General features: G+C 43.0%; 2 pseudogenes; one reads left to right on the plus strand and one right to left on the minus strand.

Moving 5' to 3' along the window:
• Positions 1 to 7,280: 7,280 nt before the first annotated feature.
• LOC131907880 (tripartite motif-containing protein 43-like) lies at positions 7,281 to 8,639 on the minus strand (annotated as a pseudogene).
• A 2,549-nt stretch (positions 8,640 to 11,188) lies between these two features.
• On the plus strand, positions 11,189 to 12,551 carry LOC131907881 (tripartite motif-containing protein 43-like; annotated as a pseudogene).
• Positions 12,552 to 20,315: the final 7,764 nt, after the last annotated feature.

Genomic DNA, 20,315 nt, shown 5'->3' on the forward strand with positions numbered 1-20,315 from the left:
ATCCACCAATGTGACATCTCTACAAGTTGTAAGAAAAATTTAACAAGCAAAGGTTGGGGTAGGGTTCTGTTTTTGTCTTCCCAGGATAATGGAAATACCCATCTTCCAAAAATCATAAGGCCTTGGATATCTGGATGTTTACAGCAGAAAGAAAGAATCTATTGGTACCAATCTACACATGGTAAAATCTCACTGTCTAACATCTATCTCTCTATCAATCTAGAAAAGTTGTGGTTTCAATTTAATTATAAGCCAAGCTGGCTTTGGAGATGGAATTGGCTCACTCCTTCTCTAAACCCAAGCATATTGCTAAAAGAAAAGTTTGAGAGATTCTTCAGTCCCATATCAGAAGAGCCCTCTGCTGTGGGACAGAAGGAAACCAATAAAAAGGGACCATTGTCTTCTAGATTCTAATTCTCTCCATGCTTACTCTTGATTTCTCAGAATCCTTTCTTACATGCTATGTCCTCTTTAAATCCAAACCTTCCATTTTGATAACAAGTAAGTTTTTCCAATAGCAATCTCAGAAGTCTCCAAAAGGAAGATGGAGCCCCAACAACAACAACTCTACCCAATCCAGAATGATGCCATGGTAATCATCATCATAATACACTTCTTGCCAGAATTTCAGACAATCTTACCCATTACTCTAAGACTTGCTGCAGAACCTACAGTTAGTCTGAGATTTAACTATCTGAGCTTTCTCACAGTACCCAACAGAGATAATATTACCCCCTAAGCAGCAGGAAGCAATTCTAAGAAAACGACACCCCTTCTCCCTTAGGTTTCATAATTCTCAGGGTTATGGATGATGGTTATAGGGTTGGGGGGTAGGAGAAAATATTAGACTCAGTATTCTCAAAAAAAGAGAAAAAAGGAAAAAGAAGAAATGGAATGGATAGGTATAAGATATTATGGTAGATTATTATATGTACTAGTAAACAAATTTAGTAAAATACCAGCCTTAGATAATTTGCACTGTAATTTGCACTGTTATGGATTCTTATATGTTGATACAAATGTAAACTATTTTTATATTCCTATTTAAGATAATTTATATATTGATACAAATACAGAACTATATTTGTTATAATGTACATATATTTCTACTCTTATTTGGAATATTTGTATATTGATACAAATGTAAATTTATATCTGTCATACTTTATGTTCTACTTCTGTTTAGGATATTTGGTATATTGATATATATTTAAGATTATTGTCATATTGCATATCGCACTATATATTCCTGCCTCTATTATAAATATCTTGTGTATTGTCACAATTTTGAAGTCATCATTCTTTACCACACATTTGCTTATAGACTGTTTACTTTGTTTACATGAAGCCTTAGTTCTTAGCTTATTTCGGTACATAAGACTTATAGATTTATAGTCACCTATGCTTGTCAATTCTATAGTTACGTTAGTTAGGTTATCCAGATTTACAGATAATCAGATGGACAGGTAATCTTCAAACACTTCATAGACCTAGAGAATATGGCATTTAAATAACTTAGAATTCTGTTGATGTGAGACACAATTGCTCCTGGCTGCAAAAATTTGATCCCGAGAGAATGTTGGGCTTCTAAGACATTTCCATTTAGAAATTTGTCTTCTTGGCACAAAATGGCCTACTGGGCAAAGAACTGCCCTTGCCTCGACAGCTGACAGTACAAATGCAATGCTGTCCTTTCTGGACAAGCAGGACACAAGGAAAGCGACCACTGTACTCTGCTAAGACAGGGTAAGATGGTCTTTCAGAATTCCTGCTTCTGGCCGGGCGGTGGTGGCGCACGCCTTTAATCCCAGCACTCGGGAGGCAGAGCCGGGTGGATCTCTGTGAGTTCGAGGCCAGCCTGGGCTACCAAGTGAGTTCCAGGAGAGGCACAAAGCTACACAGAGAAACCCTGTCTTGAAAAACCAAAAAAAAAAAAAAAGAATTCCTGCTTCTGAAAATGGTCTGTCAGATACTTTAGGCCTAGAGACAATTTGAATGCACCAACAATGCTGAGAAACATTAGGTGACTGTCCAGGCTGCCAGCTGTCTAGGTCTACTCTTGTAAGATTCCCGAAAGTTGCTTGCATCCATCTACCATTTCTAAGGTACCATTATATTCCTTCTCAGGTCTTTGATGGGATTGAAGACCAGCAGTTATAGTTACAACTTAGTAGATAGAACCTATTAAGTATTAGATTCAGGTTCTTTAGGATAGGACACCTTTTGGAATGATCTTTGTAACATGCCATTTACCTATGCTCTATACTTCTCTGGATTTTAGTATGTGTTTCTTGCTTGATATTGTTTGCATTGGTTGTAGTTCCATCTTATCTGGGTCATTATCCCTCATTATTCTTGGACAATATTTGATAACCATTCCTTTGCATATAGTCTTGTATTAGGTTAGAACCTTCTTATTTAGACAAAAAGAGGAAGATGTAGTGGGTAGCTATTCCAGCTTTGATCTGGAAGTTCCAAACCCCATTGAGACTTTGGCAACTGTCATGCCTACAAGGCAGGGCCAAAGGAGGCACCTGGAGACCCGAGATCTGGATGGGCCAGTGCTCTCTCTCTGTTCCGGGATCCTGCACTGTAGAGGTGGGCCAAGCAGAGCTCCAGAGAACACCGCTGGACTGCGGATACACCTTCCCCAGATCCCGCAACCTACCAATCCCTTAATTTGTATGTTATGGCATTAAATAAATCTCCTTTTAACTACGTGGAGTGGCCTTAATAATTTCACCAATAGAGGTCACCAACACAGTTCCATTGAAGTAGCTGCTGAGGGGCAAATGAAAAGAATTTATGGCAAATGGCATCATTGAGGGAGAAGATCCAAGAAAATAAAGGGAATATAGAGGCAGAGAACAGAATGACAACTCTGTGGACGGACTACTTGACACTGCGGGAGCAAATGGTCAGGGCAGAGTATAGGAGACTGTGTCCGGTGCGGGATCAAGAAGAAGAGCAACATGTTGAGTGTATGAAAAATGAAGGCCAAAGCGTTTTAGAGAGGCCTGTGTAGCCTATATAGTGAAAACTTGTCTAAACAAAAATAATGAGTAATTTTGCTACAATATTTTACTGTTTCTAAATATTTTGTGGTTTGCTTACATTTTTGCTTTTCTTTTTACAATGTAACAGATAATGATATCAATCTGATTTTAGCAAATATCGACATTAAAAGATTCTTATTAGTTCTTAGATAATTTTGGTCAAATTATTTAATCATATTCACTTCAACTGCAACTTCTTTGAGATTCATCCCCTTTCTCTACCCACTCAACTTTTTGTTCTTTTCTTTTGTCTTTTAAACAAATACATGTTTGGGAAGCCAGGTGGCGGTGGCTCATGCCTTTAATCCCAGCATTCTGGAGGTAGAGGCAGGCTGATGTCTCCTGCGAAGTCGAGGCCAGCCTGCTCTACAGAGTGAGTTCCAAGACAAGCTCTAAAGCTACACAGAGAAAACCTGTCTCAAAAACTAAAAACAAAAACTAAAAACATGTAGAATTAACTAAAACCCAAGAGGATGAGATGTTTGTCTCGTGAGGGAAATTTCTTGATTGAATATCGTTTGAAGTAGGAAAGCTCCACCTAATCTCACACATTTTGAGGTGTGAGAATACACCTCACATCTTAGCTGCATCTTCTGGTGGCAGCCTCTATAAAGGACATGGAAGAAGGAAAGTCTTTCATCTTATCTGTTATCTTGCCCTCGCTCTCACTGGCCAGTTCATCCCTTCCCTGGTATAAGAGCTTTCTTTGAGGGTGGGGATTCCAAAGTATACTGAAGACCAGTTGAGACATCCAGCCCTGCAGACTGAACAAATGCTCTCCCTTTCTGTCTCTGTCTCTCTGTCTCCGTCCCTCTGTCTCTGTCTCTGTCTCTCTCTCAGTCTCTATCTCTGTCACCGTTTCTCCCTCTCTCCCTTTCTCTGTCTTTCTCCCACCCTCATCTCTCTGTATGTGTGTGTTTGAGTATTCATTTAGTTTTGTTCTAGATTCAGAGGGGTTACCACACTTATTTCTTGAGTTTTACTTAATTCCACATGTGGTCAAATTGACAACCAGGAATAGCCATCACTATTCCTTCAAACTTTCCCACATCCATATCAACATATTCATTGTTCTAGTCTTGTCTATGTAACCATTTCTAGGAGAGACTGCTTCACAGCACATTTCCTAGTATTCTGACTCTTGCTATCTTTTCTGACACCTCTTCAACAATATTTCTAGAGCCATTGCAAATATTGTGAATAGAACAGCAAGGGAAACATAAAATTAGGAAAAATTATTTATTTATTGAAGTAGTTTCATGCCTTCAGATAGAGACTGTAAGAAAGAATGGGTGGCGATGGGTGAATAGACAGCTCCACTCTCTTGTTTGGATTCTATGTGGTCTTCCAGAATTCTTCAGCTGGATCAATCTCTAGTTGTTCATATGGTGGTTGATATGATACTGATCCCTTTATGTAACATAAACCTTAAAAAGTCTTATTAGCAAAAAACCCAGAGCCGGACTTTGGGGTCAAAACTGAAAGCTCAGAGAAGCAGAGCAAGCCAACTAAAATTCTAACCTCTTTGAAATGTTCAGTCTCAAGACAGTGAGTTCCTGTTTCCTCATGCCTTATAGAACTTTTTCTGCCCTGCCATCTTACTTCCTGGGATTAAAGTTGTGTGTGCTTCCCAAGCAAAGGCATGCAATCTCAAGTGTTGGGATTAAAGGTGTGTGCCATCTCCCCCAGCTCTGTTCTCAATGTGGCCTTGAACTCACAGGGATCTCTGTTTCCCGAATGATAGGATTAAGGGTGTGTGCCAACACTATCTAGCCTCTATGTCTAATAAAGTGGCTGGCTCTGTTCTCTAATCCCCAGATAAGTTTTGTTGGAGTGCACAATATTCCACCACAGTGTCCCATGTTTAATCAGCTGTCATTTAGTTCTCATTCTATTGATGATGAGCACTGAAGTTGTACTTTGGCTATTGTGATGAACACTTTATTTATATGTATGGTACATATGCCCATGAGTAAATGTGTGTTTGGGTGAGGCCAGAGAAGGATGTCAGATGTCCTGCTCTATTACACACCAGGTTATTCCCTTGATAAAGAGACTCTCACAGAACCTGAAACTCCATTTTAGCTAGGTGCCTAACCAGCATGATCCAAGGATATGCTTGTATCCAACCCTCAAAGCTGGGGTAAAAGGCATGAGAGGCCTTGCCTGGCTTTTATATGGGTGCTGAGGATTAGAACTCAGATCTTTGTGTTTGCTCAGCAAATGCTCTTACTCACTGAGCCATCTCCCCAGGTACTGCTATGAACATTTTTCCTATGACTATTCTAATACATGTCTCTTGGTGAATAAAAGTATAGATTTCTAGCATGCAGATACCTACAAATGACATTACTGAGTCATCTGGGGTGGACATGTTTAGCTCTCTTAGATCTTGCTAGTTTACTAAAGTGATTGTGCCAGTTTGTACTGCTTCTGCTAAACATCAGAGTTTTAATGTGCTTCATTCTTATGAGAAAGGTATAACCCATGCTACCCCTGGAATTTCCCTATTTTTTCCCCAGTCTCTGGAGTAGTAGGATGACAGCTGTGCACTACCACACTCAAGCAGTCTATTTATTTTTAATGTCAAACGTCCATGATTTTCCTGGTGTTCTCCAGAACATGTAACACAAATCTTAAATGGTCTTATTAATAGAAAAAACAGAGACAGATATTGGGGTGAAAGCTGAAAGATCAGAGAAACAGAACAAGCCATAGTCAACTCCTGAGGCAATCCTGTTTCCATGAATCCTCAGACTGAAAGCCCCTGAGGGTCTCAGTTGAACTGCTCTTTAGTTCCTGTCCCCTCCTGCCCTTTATACCGTTCTGTGCCCTGCCATCTTTCTTCCTCTCTCTGCCCAGCTACATCACTTCCTCTTTCTGCCCAGCTCTATCACTATTACTTCCTGTCTGTATTGACCTCCAGACCTCTATGGTTAACTAGTATTGGGATTAAAGGCATGTGCCACCACACCTGGCTCTGTTCCCAGTGGGGCCTGGAACTCAAAGATCTGGATGAATCTCTGCCTCCCGAACGCTATGATTAAAGGCATGTGCTACCACTGCCTGACTTCTATGTTTAATATAGTGGCTGGCTTTTTTCCTTTGATGGGTCCCCAGGCAAGTATTATTTGTTAGAGCACCAATAAAATATCACCACAAGAACCCTGGCACAAAAGGGACCAGACAGAGAACTACTGATCAGGTACAGGTTTTGCACTCCGGGACTAAGGACAGAAAATGGAAGGTTGTTTTGTTTGTTTGTTTGCTTCTTGTTGTTCTTTTAAGTTTTGCCATACACTTTTTTTTAATTAAGAAATTTTCTATTCACTTTACATACCAGTCACAGATTCCTCCTATTCCCTCTTCACAGCCCAAAGCCTTCCACCACAACCCACCCCCGTCCCCACATTTTCCCAATCAAGGTATCCCATGGGGACTCAGCAGAGACTGGCACACTCAGCTGAGGCAGGTCCAAGACTCTCCCCCCTGCACCAAGGCTGTGCAAGGTGTCACATCCTAGGCGCTGGGCTCCAAAAAGTCCACCCATGCACCAGGGACAGATCTCGATCCCCCTACCTGGGGGCCCCCCAAACAGTTCACACTAAACAACTGCCTCCCATATCCAGAAGGCCTAGTCTAATTCTATGTGGGTGGCACAGCTATTAGTCCACAGATCATGGGTTTCCACTAGTGTGGCTGGTCTTCTCTGCACGTTTTCCCCTTGACATCCGCTGCCCACAGAACCCCTCCTCTCTCTCATTGATTAGATGCCCAGAGTTCAGCCTGGCGCCTGGCCGTCGATCTCTGCATCTGCTTCCATCAGTCACTGTATGAAGGCTCTGTGATGAGAGCTAGAGTATTCACTAGACAGTGACAGAGTAGACCAGTCAGAAAAGTGGTGCTAGCATGACTGGATCTCAATATGCAGAAGATTGCAAATAGATCCATGATTTGTCACCATGCATAAAACTCAAGTCCAAGTAGTTGAGAGACCTCAACATAAATCCAGTTACACTGAACTTGTTAGATGAGAAAGTAGGAAGTGGTCTTGAACGCACTGGCACAGAAGACCACTTCCTAAATATCACATCAGTAGCACAAACACTGAGAACACTTTTTGTCATTTAATAGTATTATAATATGTAATAAACATAAATGAGGTTACAATACAGTAAGGAATACATAAAAACACTAAAGTACTGGGATTACATCTTCCAAGGATCACATGGGGCCAGTGGAGAAGAAAGGCCTGACAGAGGGATTGAAGGTGCCAGGAGGATACTTGTATATGAGGGAACTCTTGGCAACATTCAGGAAACTTAAACATCCCTCCCCACAATCGAGGAACACACCAATCTGGCCCAGTGGTCTCTCTATATAGTGCTGGAATACTGGGCATGTGGTGAGGAGACTGTAATGATCACCCTCCTTGACACACACAAGAAGAAATACACCCTCAGATTCAATGAGTTGGTTTCTGTTGCTTAACCAGGAATCCTTACAGACCCCTACAGCCCAGTCTGAGAAATTGTTCAAATCCAGCTCCCAGTAATATTTTCCTGAGATGAAGCACTCTGCATTCCAGGAAGCCAAATAGGATCTACCAGAATCCACAGATATATCCTCACCGTGAGGTCTGAAGCTGCATCTTCTCATGACGTTAAAGAGCTTCATGTTGTCATGGCATATGCTTGTAAATTCAAAAACAATGTTCACTTGGAAGTGGCTGTACCTTTCAGTCAGTCCACTGATGGGTAGAGAGCTGAGCTCTAGATCCAGAGTCTGGGGCATGCTCAGCTGCTGCTGCATTGACTCACTCCTCCTGAACATGTCATCCAAACCCTGGAGCAGTAGCTCATGTGGCTCCTGGGACATTGCCATCAGCTCCTCATACATTTCTCTTAGCTGTTGGCTCTTTTGGACCATCATGGCTTCCCTTCTCCTGAGCTTCTATAAAACAGGTTGGCCTTCATTTTGCATACACTCAATATGTTGCTCTTCCTCTTGACCCCGCACCGGACACAGTCTCCTATACTCTGCTCTGACCATTTGCTCCCGCCGTGTCAAGTAGTCCGTCCACAGAGTTGTCATTCTGTTCTCTGCCTCTATATTCCATTTATTTTCTTGGATCTTCTCCCACAAAGATGCCATTTGCTGTAAAAGTCTTTCCATTTGCCCCTCAGCAGCCACTTCGATGGGACCGTGTTGGTGACCTCTGTGCTCATGGGAGTCAGAGCAGAGCTGACAGAGGTAGATCCTGTTCTCAACACAGAAGATCCTCTTTGTCTCCTTGTGGGTCACACATTTATGCTCCTCAGAGCTCAGGTACTTCATGAGCCTGGCTTGTCTGGCAATGGACACCAGCTTCTTCAGAACAGTGTTGGTTCTGAAGTCCTTCTGCTCGGATGGTTCCCTACACATAGGTCATCGGACAGGAAGCTGGATGTCTTCCCAAGAAAGGTGGAGGCAGGCTTGACAGAAGCTGTGGCCACAGCTTATGGTGACTGGGTCTGTAAGGCAGTTCAGGCAGATGAAGCAGGTGAGTTCTTCCTGGAAGGCTTGTGAGATGTCTGACTCCATTTCTCCACAGACTTGTCTCTGGCCTCAGCAATATTGAGTCAGGACAGAAAAATATCAGTTCAGCTCTGGGGTCCAATCCTCAAAGTGTGGATAGATCTAGCAGTGTCTGGAGCCAGAATGTTTGGAAATACACTCTGTCTGGTCTGGTGAAGAGTGAACCTGGTTGGCTCTTGGTGTGTCCCGTTATAGTCTCCAAAGACCATGTCCACTTCTTCCCAATTCGTTTTCCATTGGTGACTTCCTGTAGATATATTCTAAATGGATGGAAGATTGATTTAACTCTGAGGCCAAGTTCCACAAGCAAATCTCCACAAGATTTCTGGAGTCACTGCTTAGCTGGGTGTAGTAGCTCACACCTTTAATCCAAGAATCCTAGGGAATGGCCTGCTGAATTGGGAGGAGTTTTAGTTCAAGGCCTGCCTAGCCTAGACAGAACTTGTCTAAACAAAAATAATGAGTAATTTTGCTACAATATTTTACTGTTTCTAAATATTTTGTGATGTGCTTATATTTTTGCTTTTCCTTTTACAATTTAACAGATAATGATATCAACCTGTGATTTTAGCAAATATCGACATTGTAAGATTCTTATTTGTTCTTTGATAGTTTTGGTCAACTTATTTTTATCATAGTCACTTCAACTGAAACTTCTTTGAGATCCATCCCCTTTCACTACCCACTCAACTTTCTGTTCTTCTCTTTTCTTTTTTTAAAAATACATGTTTGGGAAGCTGGGTGGCATTGACTCATGCCTTTAATCCCAGCACCCTGGTGGTAGAGGCAGGCTGATGTCTGTGAGGTCAAGGCCAGCCTGCTCTACAGAGTGAGTTCCAAGACAAGCTCCAAAGCTACACAGAGAAACCCTGCCTCAAAAACAAAAACAAAATGGAAATAAACAGCAACAACAACAAAAACCACCATGTAGAATTAACTAAAACCCAAGAGGCTGAGATGTTTGTCTTGTGAGGGAAATTTCTTGATTGAATATCATTTGAAGTAGGAAAGCTCCACCTAATCTCACACATTGAGGTGTGAGAATACACCTTATACCTTAGCTGCATCTTCTGGTGGCAGCCTCTATAAAGGACATGGAAGAAGAAAACTCTTTCATCTTTTCTATGTTATCTTGCCCTCGCTCTCACTGGCCAGTTCATCCCCATGTTTTCCCAAACAAGGTTTCTCATGGGGAGTCAGCAGAGCCTGGCCCACTCAGCTGAGGCAGGTCCAAGACTCACACCCTAGGCGCTGGGCTCCAAAAAGTCCACCCATGCACCAGGGACAGATCCGGATCCCCCTACCTCGGGGCCCCCAAACAGTTCACACTAAACAACTGCCTCCCATATCCAGAGGGCCTAGTCTAGTCCTGTGTGGGCTGCACAGCTATTAGTCCACAGATCATGGGTTTCCACTAGTGTGGCTGGTCCTCTGCACATTTTCCCCTCGACATCCCCTGCCCACAGAAACCCTCCTCTCTCTCATTGATTAGGTGCCCAGAGTTCTGCCTGGTGCCTGGTCTTGCATCTCTGCATCTGCTTCCATCAGTCACTGTATGAAGGCTCTGTGATGACAGAGATTCACTACACAGTCGACATAGTAGACCAGTCAGAAAAGTGGTGCTAGAATGACTGAATGTCAACATGCAGAAGATTGCAAACAGATCCATGATTCGGCACCATGCATAAAACTCAAGTCCAAGTGGATCAGAGACCTCAACATAAATTTAGTTACACTGAACTTGTTAGAAGTGAAAGTAGGAAGTGGTCTTTAACGCACTGTCACAGAAGACCACTTCCTAAATATCACACCAGCAGCACAAACACTGAACACTTTTTGTCATTTAATAGTATTATAATATTTAATAAACATAAATGATGTAACAATACAATAAGAAATACATAAAAACACTAAAGTACTGGAATTACATCTTCCGAGGATCACATGGGGCCAGTGGAGAAGAATGGCCTGACAGAGGGATTGAAGTTGCCAGGAGGATACTTGTATATGAGAGTACTCTTGGCAACGTTCAGGATACTTAAACATCCCTCCCCACAATCGAGGAACACACCAATCTGGCCCAGTGGCTTCTCTACACAGTGCTGGAATACTGGACATGTGGTGAGGAGACTGTAATGATCACCCTCCTTGACACACACAAGAAATGCACCCTCAGATTCAATGAGCTCTCTAGGATTATATAGCAGGTCATTTCCTAGGATTCTTGGATTAAAGGTGTGATCTACCACACCCAGCTACGCAGTGACTTGGGAAACCTTGTGGAGATTTGCTTGTGGAGCTTGGCCTCAAAGTTCATTCAGTCTTCCATCCATTTAGAACGTATTTACAGAAACTCACCAATTGAAAGTGGGCATGATCTTTAGAGACTTTAAAAGGACACTCCAAGTGCCAGACAGACAGATTGTGATTCCAAACATTCTGGCTCCATAGACTGCTAGATCTATCCTCACATTGAGGATTGTACCCCAGAGCTAAACTAGTATTGTTCTGTCCTGACTCAATATTGCTGAGGCCAGAGACAAGTCTGTGGAGAAATGGAGTCAGACATCTCACAAGCCTTCCAGGAAGAACTCACCTGCTTCATCTGCCTGAACTGCCTTACAGACCCAGTCACCATAAGCTGTGGCCACGGCTTCTGTCAAGCCTGCCTCCACCTTTCTTGGGAAGACATCCAGCTTCCTGTCCATTGCCCTACATGTAGGGAACCATCCGAGCAGAAGGACTTCAGAACCAACACTGTTCTGAAGAAGTTGGTGTCCATTGCCAGACAAGCCAGGCTCATGAAGTACCTGAGCTCTGAGGAACATAAATGTGTGACCCACAAGGAGACAAAGAGGATCTTCTGTGTTGAGAACAGGATCTACCTCTGTCAGCTCTGCTCTGACTCCCATGAGCACAGAGGTCACCAACACGGTCCCATCGAAGTGGCTGCTGAGGGGCAAATGGAAAGACTTTTACAGCAAATGGCGTCTTTGAGGGAGAAGATCCAAGAAAATAAATGGAATATAGAGGCAGAGAACAGAATGACGACTCTGTGGACGGACTACTTGACACTGCGGGAGCAAATGGTCAGAGCAGAGTATAGGAGACTGTGTCCGGTGCGGGGTCAAGAGGAAGAGCAACATATTGAGTGTATGCAAAATGAAGGCCAACCTGTTTTATAGAAGCTCAGGAGAAGGGAAGCCATGATGGTCCAAAAGAGCCAACAGCTAAGAGGAATGTATGAGGAGCTGATGGCAATGTCCCAGGAGCCACATGAGCTACTGCTCCAGGGTTTGGATGACATGTTCAGGAGGAGTGAGTCAATGCAGCAGCAGCTGAGCATGCCCCAGACTCTGGATCTAGAGCTCAGCTCTCTACCCATCAGTGGACTGACTGAAAGGTACAGCCACTTCCAAGTGAACATTGTCTTTGAATTTACAAGTATATGCCATGACAACGTGAAGCTCTTTAACGTCATGAGAAGATGCAGCTTCAGACCTCACGGTGAGGATATATCTGTGGACTCTGGTAGATCCTATTTGGCTTCCTGGAATGCAGAGTGCTTCATCTCAGGGAAGTATTACTGGGAGCTGGATTTGAACAATTCCTCGGACTGGGCTGTGGGGGTCTGTAAGGATTCCTGGTTAAGCAACAGAAACCAGCTCATTGAATCTGATAATGCATTTCTTCTTGTGTGTGTCAAGGAGGGTGATCATTACAGTCTCCTCACCACATGCCCAGTATTCCAGCACTATATATAGAGAGAGACCACTGGGCCGGATTGGTGTGTTCCTCGATTATGGGGAGGGATGTTTAAGTATCCTGAATGTTACCAAGAGTTCTCTCATACACAAGCATCCTCCTGGCACCTTCAATCCCTCTGTCAGACCATTCTTCTCCACTGGCCCCATGTGATCATTGGAAGATGTAATCCAGCATTTCAGTGTTTTTAAATATTTCTTAATGTAATGTTACCTCATTTATTGTTATTAAATATTAAAATATTATTAAATGAAAAATAAAGTGTATCTTCAATTTTCTGTCCTCAGCCCTGGAGTGAAGAACCTGAACTCTAGATCAGTAGTTCTCTGTCTGGTCCCTTTCATGTCAGGGTTCTTGTGGTGGTGTTTTATTTGTGCTCTGATAAATAAAGCTTGCCTGAGGATAAAAGGAAAAAGCCATCCACTATATGAAACAGAAATCAGGCAGTGGTAGCACATGCCTTTAATCCTAGCATTTGGGAGGCAGAGATTCATCCAGATCTGTGAGTTCTAGGCCACACTGGGAACAGAGCCAGGTGTGGTGTCACACACCTTTCATCCCAACACTAGTTAACCATAGAGGTCTGCAGGTCAATACAGACAGACAGGAAGTGATAGAGCTGGGCAGAGAGAGGAAGAAAGATGGCAGGACACAGAAACGGTATATAAGGCATGAGGAGACAGGAACTAAAGAGCTGTTCAGCTGAGACCCTCAGGGGTGAGGACTCAGGCTTTCAGTCTGAGGATTCATGGAAACAGGATCGGCTGAGGAGTTGGCTAGGGGAGGTTGCTATGTCTTAGGATGTAACTCCAGGCGTAAAACAGTTAATGATAGAAAGGGAAAACAACAATAAAAGCCAAGATAAGTGTTGTTACCATTCTAGGTAATGGAGCTCAGATCACCTTGACTGATGAGACATTTGCAGATTATCCTAAAAGCTTCACCTGGGAAATTGTAGGCAAGAATATTTATTCATCAGCTCCATATCCCTGCATAAAAGTTTGTGCAAGAATATTATTCTCCTACACTGCCAATCTTATGTCCCCAAGCACCTTTCCCTGCACATGACATTGGAGAAGCCCCAAGACTGAAGGAGACGCTGAAAGCACCCAATCCCAGTAAGTTTCTGATAGCTTGAAGTGAGTTAACACCTGCTGAGAACTGCTCAAGGCAGACTTAAGACCAAGAGACCTTGGATAGTTCTACTGCTGAGCTCTCCCTGGCAACCAAATTCAGGCACTACCTTTAAAAGTTGGAACCTGGGCTGGGTATGTAGTTCAATAGGTTAATACCTGCCCATCATGCATAGGGCTTTGGGTTTGATTCCTAGCACTACAAAAAATAATAATAATTAAGGATAATGTAAAGTCTAACTCTCTTTCCTCTAAGTGTGGTCTTGTTGTCAAATTTCCAATTATTGCCTCTTCTTGCTGAGCTGTCATTTTTTTTAAATCCACTCTGTCTCTCATTCCTCCTAACCTGTGATAAAAATCCTTGGAACTTTTGTAGCTTTTGAGTATAGAGTGAGCAAACAAGATGGTAAATCTTCAGCTACTCTAGCCTCTCTGGGATATTTGATATCATTAACCTCTGACTTCAAAGTATTTCTTGTCTTGTGAAAGATGTCTTCACTCTGACTGCTCCTTCTCAATCTTTGGGTTCTTTGTTAACTCATCATTTAGCTGTTGCTGTGTTCCTACATGACTAAATTTAGGCAACTTCTCAAATGCAGTGCATATAAACCTAGGCCTGTGGTTTTTCAGCTACTGCTTTTAGGCAGAAGAATCCTAAAACTAGGCACATATGGCAAGTTTCTCTTCTAAGGGCAAGCCACATCTCTGCCTGCCCACTACATAGTCTTCCAGATCACCGACAGGCACTTGCAAGTCATCAAGACCTACAATGAAGTGTTCATCACCTCCCCCTTGTAAACTTCTCAGCCTTGGCACTGAAACCAGATACCACCCCCTCATTATATCAAGTCTTGTCAGCACCATCTCTGAATAGCTCTCCTCTGCTTCCTGCTTTATCCTTGGCCATATCTGGAAGCACACACACTCAGGACAAGCTTTCTTGGTTCTTCCCTGATCCAGCCTGTTTCCTCACCACTCCCGGATAAGTTTAAATGCAGTATATAAGTTTAAATGCAGTATCTACTCATTAAATGCTTCCTCAGTCCTTCAAAGGGTTTCTTCAAATAAAGCACAAACTCCACTTGAAGCAGTCCCAGTCCCAAGGTAATTGGTGACTGGGGCCTGAATTAGTTTGGGTTTTGATCTGTTTTTGTTTTCACATTACTATGGGAAAATGTCTGACAAAAGTGAAGGAAGGAAGGAAGGAAGGAAGGAAGGACGGACGAGTTTATTTGGACCCACAGTTTGAGGGTCCAGTCCATCATGGCAGGAAAGATGTGGTGGTGAGCGTCTTAGCTATGGCTGCAGGTCTATGAGGCAGCTGGTCACACTGTATGTAAAGTCAAGAAACAAGGGAAGTGAACGCTGGCTGGTGTCTGCTGGTCCACTGCTTTCTACTTTCAATTTTTTAAAACTTAATTCTTTGAGAATTTTATACAATGTATTTTGATCATATCCATCCCCTTTCCCCAACTCCTCCCAGATCTACCCCCACGTCCCTAGTTAGGACATGGAATGATGCCACCCAAATTCAGTGTGAGTGTAGGTCTTCAATTAAACCTCTGCAGACACCCAGATACATCTAGAGGTGTGTCTAAGTGATCCGAAATCCTACCAAGTTCATCATCAAAAGTAGCCATCATAGCTCTGCCTCCATCAACTTGACTTCTAAATCATAACATTCCACCTCTGTTCCCCAGTGTCTCATGTTTACTTCATGACACAAATGTATGCATCCCATCTATGAAGATCCTGAAGTCATAACAGTCCAACACTACTTAAGAGTTCAAAGTCTTGTGAAATTCAAGATAACCTATTATGGTAAACCCGTATAAAATCAGACTTTCAGGTTCCATACTTCCAATACATAACAGCACAAAGTAAACAACCTCCTTCCAAAAGGAAGGAACAGGGGCATGACAAGGAATGCTCAAGCTAAAGTAAGACAAACTCAGCAGAGTGTGGTGATATATTGTGTACCCCAATATATTGTGTACCCTAATAAACTTATCTGAGTATCAGAGGACAGAACCAGTCACTAGATTGATTAGACATAGAGGCCAGACAGTGGTGGCACACACCCTTAATCCTATCACTTGGGAGGTAGAGATCCATCTGGATCTCGTGAGTTCAAGGCCACCCTGGGAATAGAGTCAGGCAGTGGTGGCACATGCCTTTAATCCCAGCACTTGAGATCTCATGCCTTTGCTTGGAAAGCACATATACCTTTAATCCTAGGAAGTGACATGGCTGGGTGGAGAGCGGTATATAAGGCACGAGGAGACAGGAACTAAGCAGCAGTTCAACTGAGACCCTCGGGTGAGGACTGGAGGTTTTCAGTCTAGGGATTTGTGGAAACAGGATCGGCTGAGGAGTTGGCGAGGTGAGGTTGGCTGTAACTCGTTCTGCTTTTCTGATCTTTCAGCTTTCACCCAAATATCTGAGTTGGAGGTTTTTTTTTTTAATTAATAAGACCATTTAAGATTTGTGTTACAGGAGGGCAAATGTCAAATCCTACAGCTCCATGTCCAGTATCTGGAGCTGGTGATGGGATTGGCTAAACTTAATAGCCTTGGGCAGCTCTACCCCTATAACTTTGCTACCTGCAGCATATGTGACATCTCTTGGGCTAGCTCCAGCAGACTTTCTTGGGAATGTCCTACAGTCCTTGCATCTTCAATATCTTCAAGTCCCATTACAAGGCTTTGCCTTCTGATTCATGCAATGGCCTCTCAGGGCCACCTTGCAGGGAATCCAGCACTTGCTACGTATTTTCTGATCTCAATATTTTTCTGGACTCTTGATGCAAGCCTACATGACCCCAGGACTCTTGCATGTCACACACCTCGTGAAAACCCGCATTGCGAGGTCAGAACTGCCCATTTCTGCTTCTAGCTTGAGATGCAACTGACCCTCCTTGGGCCACCATTGGGGCAATAACTGGGTATCTTCAAGGCTGGCCCTAGGGAAACATTTTTCTAGGCAGCCATTTTGTAGTGGGAAACCACTGTGGCAGTGTTCTGAATCTAGGCTTCCTCTGAAACAAATACACATTTTCATAAGTCAGAGCAAAACGCTCACCTCATGACATGGAAGTAAAAGACAGACAGGGAGAGACTAGGGTCCCATGTCCCCTTCAAGGCCATGCCACAAGTGTCTTCCTACTGGGATGTTCTCCAGTTTCCACTGCCTCTCAGGAGGGTCATCCTGGGTCCTCTCAATGTACAGGCTTCAGAAGGACACTAAAGATCCAAACTATAGCGATAATTAATTCCATTATTTTGTGAATGAATTACTTAGCTCTCCCCTCAGATTTCATAATTACAATATTACAGTTGCTTCATAAAGAGTACAAAATATGTCACTTTTGCCACATCTTGGAATCCCTGCAACTTTGGGGTTTAAAAGAGAAAAATAAAACAATAACAATTATCTATCTTCTTTAAGGCTAAAAAGAAACTGTCAGGTTTTAGGGAAGAATCTAAAATTTGACTGTGTATTTGGTCCAGGAATCATGCATTGGTATGCTTGTTTGCAGGGCAAGAACTGGCAGAGGATACTTTAAGACCATCCCTTTGACTGGAACCCAATCCCTCATGGTCAAATTCTATGCTCAGCTGCCTCCTCCTCGGGGAGAAGAGATGACTGAAACAATAGCATACCCTCAATATATTAAAATGTCACTTGGTTTGCACTCTGAAGGTTGGCCTTGGAAATAACAGCCTATCAGCTAACTATGGTCTAGGCCAGAGGCAATAATGAGAAAAATCATGTGGCACCTAAAAATAATGAGAAAAGAGCAGCGCTTGAGAGTGTGAGTCACTGCTGTTTGGGAGGCAGGAAAAGGAGATCTGAGAAGGAAGGAGAATATAAAAAGCCAGGGTGGAAATAAACTCTAGTTCTGTGAATAAGAAGCTAAAGGGATGACCCTAGGCCGCAGGCCTCTGGAAACTCCAGAGCTGAGGTGAAGGAGTGATAGGCAATGAAAAATCCTGCACTCACTTGACTCATCCAGAGAGTTATGTCACCCTTGTGGTCTACACTGGCCACCAGTCCACAGCATCAACCTCCCTTTCAGAGCAGGAAACATGCACTTGTGGCCATGTTTAATGGGCACTGTGACAAACCCAGGAGGTTGAAAAATGCAAATGGCCCCCAGGAACTTAAAATTTTAAAAGGAGACTGATCTAGAAGCGGTCATATAGAAAGGAATGCATGATAAACACATCCATGACTATAACAGAGCACTTTGTTCAAGGACTCAAGGCAGACCAAGGTCATCTTTCTGTTCAAACTGGAACCTAGAGGTAGGAGGACGAATCTCAGAAGCTCCCTGAAAGAGGCAACATGTAAGCTGCAGACATAGGAGTCATCTTGTTAGAGTCCTAGGATGGGGCAAGTGAGCCAGACAGCACAACTGTGTGAGTTACCTACTGCTGTGTAATGCATTACTAACTAGGTTCCTCAAGGCCACATACATGCGTTCTTTCAGTGCTCTAGAGCCTGGAACTGTAAAGTCTGGGTGTTGGCAAAACCACACTCTTGAAGGAAGCTCTCCGAGCTTCCTCCAGTTTTTGACAGTTGTTAGAATCCTATGGCTTGGGGCAACATCACTCTAAGTCTACCTATTCATCATCTTCTCTGCGTGTCAGATTCTCCCCGGTCGAAGATTACAGATGTTTCTGACCACATAATTGGATTATATTTAGGGCTCACATAAATTATCCCAGACAATCTCTCCATCTTAAGATAGTAATTACATCCTCAGAGATCCTCTTTCCCTATAACAGTAACAGTTTCCAGTGATTAGATCTGGTATCTTCAGGCAGCCCTTCTCAACCCACTTTAACTACCTGAGACCTGGGCATGCAAATGCCCTAGAGAGTGGACATTTCAGCACTCCCCAAGCTAAGAAGAGGTAAGAAGTGACCTAAGCAGACATCAGAGCATGAAATACGTTACAGACCAGGACAAGAAATTTAGACTTGCCCAGATAAGCATCCTTGAAGGATTTGAGTGAGGCGACCAGATTTTCTTTCCTGGGAGTTATCCTAAGTTTAAATAGCATAGGGTAAGAGATGGCAAAACTAAGGCAAAGCCCTATGTGGTGATATTGTGTTCCCCAATATATTGTACACCCTAATAAACTTATCTGGGGTCAGAGAACAGAACAGCCACTAGATATAGAGGCCAGAAAATGGTGGCACACACACCTTTAATCCTAGCATTCCAAAGGCAGAGATCCACCTGGATCTCTGAGTTCAAAGCCACACTGGAAACTGCCAGGCATGGTGACACATGCCTTTAATCCCAGGAAGTGATGGCAGGAAGCAGAAAGGTATATGAGGCATGAGGACCAGGAACTAGAGCCTGGTTAAGCGTTTAGGCTTTTGAGCAGCAGTTTAGCCGAGATTCTTTCTGGATGAAGACTCAGAGGCTTCCAGTCTGAGGAAACAGGATCAGCTGGGGAATTGGTGAGGTTAGCTGTGGCTGGTTCTGTGTCTCTGATCTTCCAGCGTTCACCCTAATACCTGGCTCCGGGTTTGTTTTTATTAATAAGACCTTCTAACAATTCATGCTACAGCATTAAATCTTATAGCAGTTGTCCCTATATAGTCAAAGAGGTAAAGTACAGGTCAGCAGGCTGAGGTTTGAACACAAGATCCATAAGTTCTAAGAGAAAGTTAATTCTCCACATACCAATGGGGGAAAGATTTTAGCAACAAAACTGATATTCAGTGGAGACACCAAAAGCCTCAAGTCTCCACTAAGCACAGCATTTGTTTTCCCATACCCCACATGGTGTTACTTTTCCTTTCCAAGATGCTTTTCACTACAGCTAACATTCAATAGAATCTCAACACAGGCTGACAGCTCACATGCTTCTGCGTTTATATGGGCTCTGGAGTTTACAAAGGATTGTACATATTGCAAGCATGGTCCACAGACTGGTAGCATCTTGTCATCTGAGAACTTAATGAGAAATGCTGAATTCCAGGTGTGCTTAAGATCTGCTAAGTGAGAATGCATGGCATAACATCAGCATCCAGTGTTTTAACAAAATCTTAGGGTTATTCTATGAACATGAGTACATATCTCCTGATTGAGAGTTGGAGTGATTCAAAAGGATAGCCAACGTGAAATTACAGGCAAAAAATGCAAAAGCATCAGGTACCAAGCACTAATATACTCATGGGCACATACACACACACACGTGTGTGTGTGTGTGTGTGTGTGTGTGTGTGTGTGTGTGTGTGTGTACACGCGCTTACCCCACAAACTTGTCTCTGGCCTGTTTGCATGCTATAGGAGTACAAGGTTAGGCCTCAGCTGAGACTCTGACACCCGGTTTGTTCAAGTTAGCTAGTGATGGACCATTTATCTCCTTCAGCCTCTGTTTCTTCATCAATAAAATGGAAACACCAGTACTGATTGATACTAACTTTATAAATGAGTCCACTCAGCAGCAGGCTATACAGTATCACAGATAGGTAGGCTTATATCTGAAGACCTTCTGCAAAACACTCTTATTTAAACATTCTGTTACTTACTGCCATTTGTCTAGAAGTTTGGGAAATATTGATCCCTTTTTGTCTCAAATAATGATAAAACTTACTGTGTCAGTGGGCCACTTAGGAATGTAGGGAAAAATAGGAAAACTAAGGCTTATCTGAGAGAGCACATCAGAATACGATCGTGGATTAAAATACAAGTGTTGGAGTGGGAAGCAGCTAACTGTGTGTGTTAGCCTTTGCTCTCCTGAGATATATGGGCTAACTCCACT

Source organism: Peromyscus eremicus, chromosome 4, assembly GCF_949786415.1.
Source record: "Peromyscus eremicus chromosome 4, PerEre_H2_v1, whole genome shotgun sequence".
Lineage (NCBI taxonomy): Eukaryota > Metazoa > Chordata > Mammalia > Rodentia > Cricetidae > Peromyscus > Peromyscus eremicus.